Consider the following 13,041-nt stretch of genomic DNA (forward strand, 5'->3'; position numbering starts at 1 on the left):
CCAGTCTGGAGCCAGTTCTAGACTCCTGTACAATCCTGAGGCCAGGGCCACTCCAGTTCATGCCAGGCTGAGGGCATCTGACTTTCAAATTTCTGGTGCTCCCTGGGCTCCCCCTGCAAGTAGTAATCGTGCCACTGGGATCTGATCCCAAAATTGCATGTCCTGCTTTGCACATGTGGCATGGCAGGAGGCACAATTATTGGGATCAGGCATGAGATCCCGTCTCACCATTAAATGAACATGTGCTATGGGCTTTAATTTCTCCACCTGTAAAATAGGAATGTTACTGTGCTTTTACAAAGCAGTTTGAATTGTAAGGATTGAACAGCAATAAATAAGTAGCAAGCAAGGCATTTCTGCTATGACAGTGGGGGCCAACTTGTTTGGCAGGCATGCCACAAATTAGCCCTGCAGCATCCCTGAGTGCCACTCTGATTCCTTCCCCTGACCAATCTGCCACTCTGCTTTCTGTTTCCTGCCCTGTATTTCACACCTGGTCTGCTGCTGTTCTTTCTGCTTCTTGGCAATGCTTTCCCCGAGCAATCTGCTGCTCTGCTTTCTGTCCTATCTATCACTGTGCTGTCTCTCCCTCCCTGATCTGCTATGTGCCACACACAGAAGCAGCCTGTGGCGCACATGCCACAGATTGGCCATTCCTGTGCTATGCCAGTGTTTGAAAATGAAAAGTAATAAACACATAGGTACTTACCAACCTGATGACTGAGAGTGGTGGGACTGCCCTAAGTTTAGCATGAGATTGTAGCTTTGATCATTTCTTCAAAAGATTTTCCTTTCCTTGCTCTCACTACTTAATGTCATGCAAGAATTTGTCCATTTAGAAAATAAGGTAAAATTGGTTGCAATTTATATACCTCCTTTCAGTCCTTCAGCCAACTTTTTAGATTATTCAGTTGCAATCCCCCTTCCTTCATTTTTTTAATAAAGTATTTTCGCCCTTGCAACTATAAACAAACAAAAACAATAGAAAAAAAGATTTAGGAACAATTCTAACTATCCCCAACATGTGCCCAATACATAAAATATGTATTTTGTAAAAGCCATTTTTCATTATTCACAGTTTAACTAAAGTTTATGTTGTTCGACTATATTTTACTCGATATAAATTTATTGTCATTGTCATAACAATATCTAAGTAATGTCCAGTAGTGCATTAATATAATTCAGATCTATCATACAAGGCTTGTTCTTTTCTTTTATCCTAATCCCAGAGACAAACTGTTTGAGGGATTTTTAATTGACATTCTGCTATGGGTTTATGCTACAGAATGCAAACTGAGAAAAGAGAAGTCTTTCATTTTGAATGCAAATAGATTTCCTCAGAAATGTAGTGGACAAAAAATAATAACCCAGCACTCCTTTAGACACTATTCACTGCTGCTGTTTTGCTTTTGGCAAGAAGAAAAACTACTACATGTGTGATTTTGCTGCTTTGCCTTTTACACAGCATTGCTTCAGACCACAACCTTTTTTCCTTGTAGATAGACACCTTAATTGTTTATTAAAAATGAAGCTGACTAAAGAATGTGAAAAAATAAATGTTATAAATCAGGAATAAAAATAGTGATAGTCAGCGTGGAAAGAAATGCTAAATGCTTACAGATTTTAATAGAAAAAGGGTTATTTTTAGTTGGGGAAAAATATTGTAAACATATCATGATTATGATTCTTTTAGTGGCTTATTCTGAATTCAAAAGCTTTTTTGTGTGTTTTACATTTTTTAGTTTTTTTACACACAAAAAATTCCTCTTCAATAAAGAGGGGGTTTTGGATGAAAGCCAAGGTCAGTGAATAGAATACAATTCCTGAATTCAAATGTGTCACTTACTGATTATATGATCTTGAGCAAGTAATCAAACCTTTCTTTTACTTACTCTCACAGTTAGTTCCTCTCCTTTTTTGTGTCCATATGACAGGTATTTAGGAGAATTCACAGATTTCATTGAAATCTGACGGGCCATGCCATAAGCACTTCTTCCATGACCTGTCTCAGTTAGTAAAATAATGGGAAGAATGCAATTCCACCTGCATAAACTACTTGAACATCTACAGACAATAGTATTATGCAAGTACCAAGTATTATATTGTTATCATCTTACTATCTATTATTTCATGAAACAGATGGAAACTATTTGGACAATGGCCAGAAATTGACTAGGAACAATGGCCACAAATTGATGGAGAACAGATTTAGGTTGGACATTAGAAGGAACTTCTTCACAGTAAGGGTTGCCAGAATCTGGAGTGGGCTTCCAAGGGAGGTGATGCTCTCCCTTACCTTGGGGGTCTTCAAAAGGAGACTGGACAAGCAACTACCTGGGGCCATCTGACTGACCCCAGCTCTCATTCCTGCCCAGGGCAGAGGGACAGACTTGATGACCTACTGAGGTCCCTTCCAACCCTAACATCTACGAATCTATGAATCTAGGACAAAAGAACTCTGATTTGTGTTTGGCTCTGCTTTTATCTGTTTATGTATGCTTTCTAGCCTGATTCCTTTGCCTTCATAATAGAAGTGGACCTTCATAAACAGATAATTCACAGAATCAAGACTGGATTTAATGCAGACTTCTCTGAAGTAGCTTCTCTTTTTTTCTCACATGAAAAATATGAAACACTTTTCTTAACCAAGGATTCAAGAAGGAATGGCATCTATTAGATTATCTGACAATCTGCTGAAAGGCTAAAAAGTCTGTGATCATTGGAACCAATGCGGGACAAGAAGAGAGCATTTTGTTTTGAATTTCAAAATAATATGAGACGAAAAGGTTTCTTAGGGTGATATCTTTTATTGCACCAACTGTGTAGTTGGGACAGAGTTAGACAAACTTTTGAATGCAGACATTCTTCATCTGGTCTGACCAGTACAAGCCATTGCTAGGGAATCATGATGCCTTAACAATTGCATCATAACAGCTTGTATCAATATCCTTTGGTATTGAAACAATTGTTACATCTACCTATAGGCACAGAAGACTTCAGCTTCAAAGACTCTCCACATGGCACATTTCATCAGCACTAAAAACCAGTTATAGACAAAAAGGCACAAAGAATAAGATTTCATTTTATTTTTGCCTAATTTTAAATATAAAAATGTCACTTTAACTCTTAGAGTCATTTTAATGTTAACTAGGTTATTTAACTTATCACAAGGTACTTGTAACATTGGATTTGGTGAGCAGTTTGTTCTTGAAGTATTTTTCCTCTGTGTGGCAGAACAGAAAGTTGTGGGGGTAGGTAACTGTCATGCCTCCAAGCAGCACATTTTTCGACGGTCATAATGATTAAACTTTTTCTCAATAATGTAGTTTTTCTGCTCATGCTTTTTATTGACAGTCTTTGTTTCTTAAAGAACCTTCATTGCTTTTTTTCTTTTAAACAAAAACCTAGCAAAGAAACAGATGTGTCCCATATAAAATATGCAATAAATCTTGTCTCACAAATTCTTTGCTCTGAACTTTCTGACAGAAACTGTCAAATATCCACTTTAATTCTAGTATAAAATGTTCACTTTGTGTCATGGCGCCAACCACCATATGCCGGAATAAAGTCAGTAACCAGCAATAAAAAAAGGCAACATAAGCACCTTTGAAACAGTACAAGCAATCAACAGTGAAAAAGGTCTATATAAATCTATGGAGAATTAATCTCAGCTTTGCCACTATCCTGCTGTGCATTTACAATGAGCCTCTGCTCCCGACCACCAGAAGTGGCTTACTTTGCAAAAGGAGTGTGTGCTAATGAGGGGAAAATGCATGAAAGAAACAGTAGCTTTTAAACCCCTGTCCCTTGGATCGCCTAGAAGAGCATGTCTTAGGGTGTTTGAATGTGTGGGGCCACAACACATCTCACATTGCTGTACTTGAGCTGATCATGTGAAACCAATCTTTCCTAAGCTCAATCAGCAGAAATGACTTCAGCTTCATAAATCACTGTTATCATCCCACAGGAGGAGGTAATGCTATGGTTTTTCTCTTCTAAAACATTTCAAGCCACTGTTTTCACAAGCTTCTCTGAAATTAGATTCATTCCATTTGTACAATTACCCATTCTTCATCCACCAAATTGGCTGATGGCTGTCTTCTAATTAACTGATTATTTGGATATTTACATCTACCTTATGTTTTAAAGAAGACCTGTTTCCTATTGGTATTAACGATCATACATCATTTATTCAAATGTATCACCCTTAGTATAAGAATGTGCTGATCCTTAAAGTTTTCACTTATGCTTACAACAGAAGATTGCAGTTATACCAAATCTGCCTAGTTTATTTCCCAAACACAGAACAGATTGGTTTTAACCTTATTCTGTTTGAAAGGAATTAGAACTAATTTTCCAGTTCTATAAACTGTTTGGATATACTTAGTCATCTCAAAGAGATTAATCTACAAAACCACATTTGGAATCCAACCACAGCATTATGTAGTTGATTTAAAAACAATTAAATTAAAGGTAGAATATGTTTCTATTATGCTCAAGTGCAAACAGACTAAAAGCTATTTACTTTTTGGAACCACAAGAGTGAGGGAGTGATTGATTAATGCTGGTTGAATAGCATTTTAACACTATGTGATTTTAACCAATTAAAGTGAAAGAATAGTTTGTACTTCAATGCTAACTCTTGCTATGGTATTAATACCTGCACAATATGGGAATAGAAAATACAGGATTCTAATTTTAGTCCTGGCTTTACTAAAGTGATTGTGTATTAGAGAACTGAAGAAATAATCTTTCAGACTGTCACATAAGCCCCATTTGAGGAAAATATCATTTTAAAGAAAACTTTACAGTTTACAGAAAATTCAGTAAACATAAACAGCTCTTTTTAAAGTACAGGTTTCCCTCGCTTTATGCAGGCTCTGTATGTGTGAATTCGCTCTTATGCAATGACCCTTTTTAATACCAAAAATTCGCTATATGCAAGGTAAATTGACTCTTATGTGATCAATTTGGTGGAAGCCCGCAGTCAGCTGCTTTGTGCGGTGCATTGTGGTGTGATGTGCACCAAAATATACTCTCCTGTGTGCCTCTGTGCTCCTCACTTGTCTGCGGCACATGTTTCTGTAGTTGCCATCCCCATTATGATAGTGCCCTGTGCTTGTATGTATTGTCTGCTGTTGGTGAGTACCAAAACTGTCTTGCAAAAGTGGTTGAAATGGGTCTGGGGGTCAGCACAGTTGAGGTCTTGGAACGTATCCCTATTTGTTACCTTATAAAGTGGGTTCCCTTTATGCAAATTCGAGTCATGTGCTGTTTTCCAGGAACGCACGTATAGCATAAAGCAAGGGAAACCTGTAATATTTTTCTGGAAATGTGAAGCTTATGTTGAAAGATATCTGAATAATGATACAGTAAAAGCTGCGCTATCCGCCATCTTACAAGCTGGCATACTCTACTAACCGGCATGCCGACTTGTAAGATAAAGTGAAACCAGAAATGCCCACCATGGCACTTGTGGTTTCTCCAAGCCCCCACGGCCCGGGGGATGTGCAGGCCCCGCCTCCCTGTCCCATGGGGCCTACAGGGCCCATGGCACAGGCGGTGATGCGGCAGGAGGGACGGCAATGCCATGGGAGGGACGCCCCAGACGTGGCAGGAGAAGCGGCGGCCGGGGCCGCTCAATTAACCAGCATATTTTATTATCCAGCATCCTCCATTCCCAGGGGATGCTGGATAACAGAGCTTTTACTATATTAGGATTTAGGATGCTTAGCATGTCATGGCTCTAATGTTCTAGTAAATCTACCTTCAACACTTTTTCTGTCCAATTTATGAACACCATTATCACTTTTAGAACAAAACATAATTTCTTAGGTTTTCTTTTATCATCACCAATAATCAACTGCTTTACTGTATTTGGATGGTATAACACTATTCTTCAATAAATATTAAGAATACTGAACATTCACCATGTCTAACAAGTATTTATTTGGCAGAAAACAGGATGTATCTTATAGTTGCATCTTACAGGGTGCATCTACACATCACCATATGGCAACATTGCAATGGCACTGTGCTTTAGTACTTCCTTTTGGCCGAGCACTAAAGGATAGCACAGTACAGGTGGTTACTGCACCGTGCATGTGGTGCATGGGTAGATTTTGCTGCTATGTCACTGTAGCAGTGCACTATACCTTGGGAGTGCACCACTATGGTTATGTAACTGATGCTCACATGTAGACACATGTGATCACTGTGTCACCATAGTGCAGCGTACGGCAACATAGCACATCACTATGTCACCATAGGGTGACATGTACATGCACCCATAGATTAATTAATTCAGAGATGCATTAAATAGCTGGCTATCACCACACAAATATGATATAGGTCGGGATATACTAAACCTTTTACATATGGGGAAAATAAACTGAAAAACTTAAGCAGTTTTCCTAAGGCTGCACAGAGAATGTTCTTACAATAAGAAATTTTGTAGTTTTTAACTTCAAATGTAGTTAAAAACCATATATACACTAGTGCAAGCCAAATGAAATTTTCAGAAGACACTCAGGAAATCATGATTAATACCTGATGGAGTCAAATCTTCTGAAAATAGTTTTTAAGGGTTTTGACTTGTATATACTAGCATTCAACATTTTTTTAAAGTAGTACAGCCACACCTGCTGTTGAAAATGTAACATTTTCCTCTGCTTTCCATCCATTAGGGCAGTGATGACTAATCTGTGGTAGGGATCCCTCAAGTGGCATGGGAAGCCTCTTCTTGTGGCATGCAACAAATTGGGTAGGGGACAGACAGCACAGTGGCAGATAATACAGGGAGCAAAAAACACATCATCAAATCAGACAGGGAGCACAGGAACCAGAAATCAGAACAGTATCTTGGTCAGCAAGCAGAAAGCAGAGCAGCAGATCATGTAGGGGAAAGGGATTGGAGTGACACTCAAGGAGGGTATAGGGCTAATTTGTGTGCACCTATCAATGTTATGTTTGGCCCCCATTGTGTTAGAGCATGCTTTCTTTCCCAGCCAGGAACTACTTGAGAGAAAAAGAAAAAAGTCCAGTTTTAACCATTCATCTGAAACACAGAAAAATAATTCTGTTTCCTCAAGCATCTGGTGTAGATTAAATAATTCCCTCAATTATATGCATAGCAAATTAGATTTTTGAAAACTCCAGCAAAAAGGTTTCATGCTCACAGCAGCCAACTGATCAATACTTTCATGTTCATTAACATTATATTTATTTCCCATATTCTCAAAAGTCAGTTGCTGTTTTTAAATAGGGTGATTTCTGACTTCTAACTCTTTTAAAATTGGGAGCTATGTATTTAGGAATAGTTAGGAAATCACATGAAATAATGTGTAATCCATTTAAGCTTCAGGCTTAAACTTTTCTAATTAGAAAAATTAAACAGGTCCTGGTCAGTATTTTATTAGGAGCTTATCCAAAAACAACAGTAAAATAAACTGCCCAGATACATACATTTTTATCCCTTTGGTTATATGCACATGTGAAGTTTAATCATAGAGGGTACCAATACAGATGCCAGATGTCTGCTCTGATGCGTGCTAATTAGCACACATTGGAGCAGACTCGATTAATTAGCATACTCCAGCAGCCTCTGCATCACATGTATGCAGCATCTCCATTCTTCAAAATGGTTGCAGGGGTGCTTTAATGACAGCTCATTGAACAAGTTTTAGTTAAAATGCCCCCACTGCCTTTTTGAAGCATGGGATGCTGAGTACACATGACCCTTCGGGCACTTTAATTAAAGTGGCTCTCAGAGTGCCTCCCCTCCACCCTGCAGTATGTGTAAAGACTCCCAGAGTGCAGACACATGCCATGATTACTACAGTATAATTTATTCTGAATGTTATTTTGTAATATATGATTAGGTCTCCCAAACTGTCTGCAGCAGTTTTTTTGAGTTCACAGCCATTATGTGGGGAGGGAGTCAGTTGGTACTGGGCATGTGGTATCCCAGGATGAAATGGACAGTGGTAAAATGTACATCTGGTACACTGGAGTAAGTCATATCAGTGTACATAGGCAGATCCACGATTTAAAAAGGAGGGTTCAGGAGCAGCCCTGCAGGAGTGCTACACTCCCCTGCCCCCAGTCTCCCCACGACCACTGAGGCCACCAGCATTGGGACTTTTTGCAAATCCTTGAATAAGGCAAGAATCTTGCCACCTTCCCCAACATTTGGCACATCCTCCCTTCCCCTCCATGCTCAGCAGCACCTCCCATTTTTCCCACCTCACCCTCTCAACTCAGGCTTCTGGGGTAAGGAAGGAGAGACCTGCCCGCTACTGCCATCATCCCAGCTGTTTCTGCAGACCCAGGCTCATCTAGGGATAGCAACAGTGGCAGGCAGGTCCTTTCTTCTTGTGCCTGCTTCCAGGCTGGCTGGGAACACTAGGGCAAATCTGATGCCACCACAGCTCCCCATGCGGCCCAGCTGGAGCAGAGGAGTAGTTCTGGAGGTCCCCCTGGCCTCAGGTCAGCTAGGGACAGTGGCAGTGGTGGGGAAGCAGGGCAGGAAATAGGAAAGGGGGAGGGAAGGCAGGTACCTCTGAGCATAGAGAGGAAGGGAGGAGGTGCTGGAGGGTGATTTTTTACCCTTTTGAGGACTTTTTAAAGTCCCCAGCTGCTACGCCCACACCAGGATCTGAAAGGGTTCTGTGACTGCATCACTTCACCCCTTCTGGATCAATTTTTGCCAGCATATATCTATTTTGAAATTTCTAAGGAGTAATTTATCCCAGATGGGAGTGTTATATAGTGGTGTAAGACTGTACACTGTATATCTATTCCCTGGAGTGATGTTAAATTGTTCAGAAGCAACCATGTTATATCATTGCACCTATAGGTAATAAGCCATCCTCTTTCTGTAGCTCCTAAGTCACTACTATAAATAATAATAATAATAATAAATTACAATATTGGAGAAAATTGAATCCTTGCATAGACAGCATAAGTATTATCTTGCATATTTTCTTTCTTCAAACAAAAAACTCTGTCATCATAAAAAAGCCGTGAGTGGAATTTCCAAACTAGCTCTGTATTTTATGGCATTTGTTAATTGAATAAAACCCTTCAGTTTATTCTGAATTTTGCTTAATTTCTTGGGACTTGAAATAACAGAAGCTATCCCTACTGTTTAGTACTTTGGTTAAGTAATTTAGTATCCTAATGTTACTTTACATCTATCAGAATATGATATATTAAATATTTTGTTTTACAATAATAAAATGAGTGCTGTCTGAACCTGGATAAATCCCAGGTAAACTGTAAAATTGGCTCATTGCATAACTGGGTTTTTATATTCAAATCTATACAGTAGGCATGCTTCCTTTGTGGATAGTCTGTTGGTTCATATCAATCAAACCAGGTCTGTGGGTGTGGAGGCATGGCTGTGGGTGTGGAGGCATGGGGCCTCAGGGATTCCCTTGGTTCTGCATTGCCCCATTCCTGGGTGCTGTCCCAAGATTGGACTTGCACTGCCCTGTGCCTCTGCATGAGGTATGGGTCAACGCAGTTCCGGGCAAGGAGGCACTGGGCAGTGAGGGATGGGAAAAAGGGAACCTGTCACCTATTGTCCTGTATTAGGCCCCTGCCTAATGTGGGACAATGGGCAATGTGTCTGTCTTCCACCCAATGAAGTGGATCAGTTGTGGTGGGACATACCCTGCTACACTGATACACCTCATCTGGAGAGATCTATTTATAACCTTAGTGCAAGTCTATTCCATCCTGGCCGAGTTCTCTAAAAACAGTGCAATAAGTAAGTGGATCCTCCTCATCCTTACTGCTTTCTATGTGATTCAGTCTTAAAGTAAGAAGACAGCATATTACAAAAGTAACTGCATTAATGATTTTTTCAGGGACTTGAGCAGGTTTAATAGAATTGCCCTTCAGTACCTAAGTCCACTTAAAAACCTTATAGGAGGAACAGAAACTGGCACATTGTCTAAACACACATTAGAACTGAAATAAACAAGCACTTGCCTACACAAGACAATTTCACTGATTTAACTTGCGAAGTAGTATTAAGCAGATTTAAACAAGTGCAAAAAAGGAGAGAATTCTCTGTTTGTTTTAAACTGGGAGGAAGAACATACAATACTCTCATAGTTTGAATACAACTGAAAATAAGTATCCATAACAACTTAACTGGTCATTTAAAAACTGACATGATGTAATGGATTGCTGAAAACAAAGCCTTAGTGCAAGCTTACTTGAACACTAACTTCAGATGAATTAGCACCTCAATCCAGACAACAAAAATGACCAGCACAATAGGATGGCATGCATAGGACATGTGTTGAAATAACCACCATGAATACTCTAATTTTAATGTTGTTATACATGCACATATATCAAAAGACAGTAGTATATGAATTTAATCATTCAGATAATTTTTAAGACTTATTCCTATTCATCCAAATCAGACACTCAACAATTTTTTATTTTAGATCAGCGGCTGGCAACCTTTTCAAGTCACAGGCCAGAACCACCCAGCTCTAGTTCAACGTAAGCCAGGTGGCTTCCACAGTACATCAGTAGTGGCAGCTTTCCCTGTTTCAGCACCAGGGCTGAGCAGCTGGGAGTTGCAAGCCAGTGCTTCCTCCATTTCTCCCAGCCCCCCACATTTCCTGGCTTGGGCACAGGCTCAGCTTCCAGCTAGTGGGGAGCTACGCTAGAACTGGGTAGCTGGAAGCTGTGTTCATGCTGCTGCCACTTCTGTACTGAAGATGGAGGGGGAGGAGGGGCAGGGGGGGAGGAGAAGAGGCTGCCATGTGGACATAGCTTCCAGCAGCCTGACCTTGATGCAACTCCTTACTGGCTTTGGAAGGTGCAGCTCTGCCAGAGCTGGAGGGAGGCTATGGAGCAGGGTGGAAGGGAAAAGCAGTAGTGGTATAGACACAGCTGGACATTACCTGGCCTCAGTACAGCAACTTGCTGCTTAGCCCTGGCATGGGTGCAGATCTAGGCATAGGCAAAGACCTTCAGCTCTATGGGCTGGATCCAGTGGCTCTACAGGCCAGATGCAGCCCAGCGGCCATACGCTGCTGACCCCTCCTTTAGCTAATAGCTGAAGAAACTCATCCACTTTGATTTATCACTGCCACTCTAGACCATCTCTAGCTATAAACAAACCAATGAAATACTATATGCTTATTGACTGGCTGATATTAGTGAAGACAACTACGCTTGACTTTGAAAACTTACATGGCACATTTTAAATGACATCTTACATAGATTATTTAATTTCTGTATTTCCCAACATCATCTTTGTTGTTGAACTAGTACAATATGAAAGGCACTGAATATAATATATCATAAGTATTACTAGTTAACATTTCTGGTACTACAACAAACAAGACATGTCTCAAATGACATGGGATTTCTCAGAAACTATGTTTTTTGAAATTTGAAGTTTTAATGTTCATTCAAGCTAGAATGAAGAAAAATTCTTTCTAAAGAACAAAATATTATGCATTTCACTGGAAATTTTTAGTGATAGCTAGCTGAAGACAGGAGGATATAAAAATAAAAACTGGGAAGGGAACTAACTATTTTATCTTTTTGCATTCTTCACACAATCAAAATTACATATATCATGCCTCCATGTGAAGCACAGGTTCAGAGCAGTTCCTGGCATGGAGGTAAGGGAGGTGGGGGACCCAGGGAATTCCTGATAACCTGTGTCCCTGTGCTGAGACCCTTCCTGGGTTCTGCACCAGCTTATTCTTCACATGGAGGCATGGGGCTATGCAGCTCCTGGCATGGAGACATGGAGCACTGGGAATTCCCCAAGTCCGGTACCTCCATGCTGGGATCCATGTGGGCTTTTCCCACTTACTGAGGTGCACCCCCGGAAACCCCAGGGTGAGTCTCCATAAATGGGGGAACCCAATATTCCCCGCTTACAGAGATGCAGCCTGAGATTCCCCAGGGCACATCTCCATAAGTGGGGAAAGCCAGCCAGATGCTTCTGGGGCTGAGGAGCCTGATCCTCTGTGAGAATTCTTGCGGTGCACAGGATTGGGGCCCTCAGGGCGCCAGAACATCTGCCTGGAGAGGCTGAAAAACACAGGCAGCTCTGGGCTGCCCATGCTGTCCCATCACAGAGCAAATGGATGTCCACTGCAGTAAAACAACACTGTTTTACACTACCTTTTGTCATGGCCACTGACATGGCACAACAATAGGAAGGGGCATCTATTTGCTCACCATTTGTCCCACCATAGATATCTTTATGGTGGCAGAAACGCAACATAACATGACACCTGTTTCTACCCTTAAGCACTTAAGTCCACTTACATGCTTAATAGATAGAATAGAATTTGGCCCTGTTTTCTACACAAAGAACTTGCACTATTTTAACTTAAACTGATTTTAAAATCAATTTAGTAAGAGGAGTTATTTAAGCAGGGCTTATTTAATTTGAGCGGAAACTGGTAAAACTTAAATTAATAGATATAAGACACTCTGAGCCTAAGATAAAATGTGCTTAAATCAGCTTAAAAGCATAACTTTTGATAAAATTGTACAAATTTATACGTAAATAGGTCCATTACAATACAGCAAAGTCAGAACTTTTCATCTGTTGCTCAAAGGCCTTACCTATACTCAAAGATTTATAGCTATATTTCATCAATGATTGACAGTGATACATCAGCGCCTATATATATTGTATTATATATGGTGGTTTAGACAGGACAAGGTAAAGATGCAGCTATTTATTGCAGCATCGTTAAAATATGTGAGTCCTCTCTACATTACCCTTTACTCTACATTACTTTTTACTCATTGCTGGAATAGGGCTTTTCTTTTTTTTCTAGTATAAGTGATGTAAGTGGTGCTTTTTTGTATCCAAGTTGAATGTAAAAGAGTTTCACTGTTTCTTGAACTAAGTAGAACTGGCCAAATTTTTGAAAACTGACTAATAATTTTGTGTCCATCAGTGTTTGGGGGTCTAACACAAGAAAAATTTCTAGACAAGCGAGAACACCACCCTCCAACAATCAGCTTCATTTCTATGACTCA

At 40.1% G+C, this 13,041-nt stretch overlaps 1 protein-coding gene across 1 annotated transcript in view; it reads left to right on the forward strand.

Moving 5' to 3' along the window:
- The window catches only part of LOC109321277 (formin-like), a 239,975-nt gene that overhangs the window by 198,560 nt on the left and 28,374 nt on the right, over window positions 1-13,041 (forward strand). The window lies entirely within an intron of this gene.

The sequence above is a fragment of the Crocodylus porosus genome, unplaced genomic scaffold, assembly GCF_001723895.1.
Source record: "Crocodylus porosus isolate Cpor-Errol unplaced genomic scaffold, CroPor_comp1, whole genome shotgun sequence".
Lineage (NCBI taxonomy): Eukaryota > Metazoa > Chordata > Crocodylia > Crocodylidae > Crocodylus > Crocodylus porosus.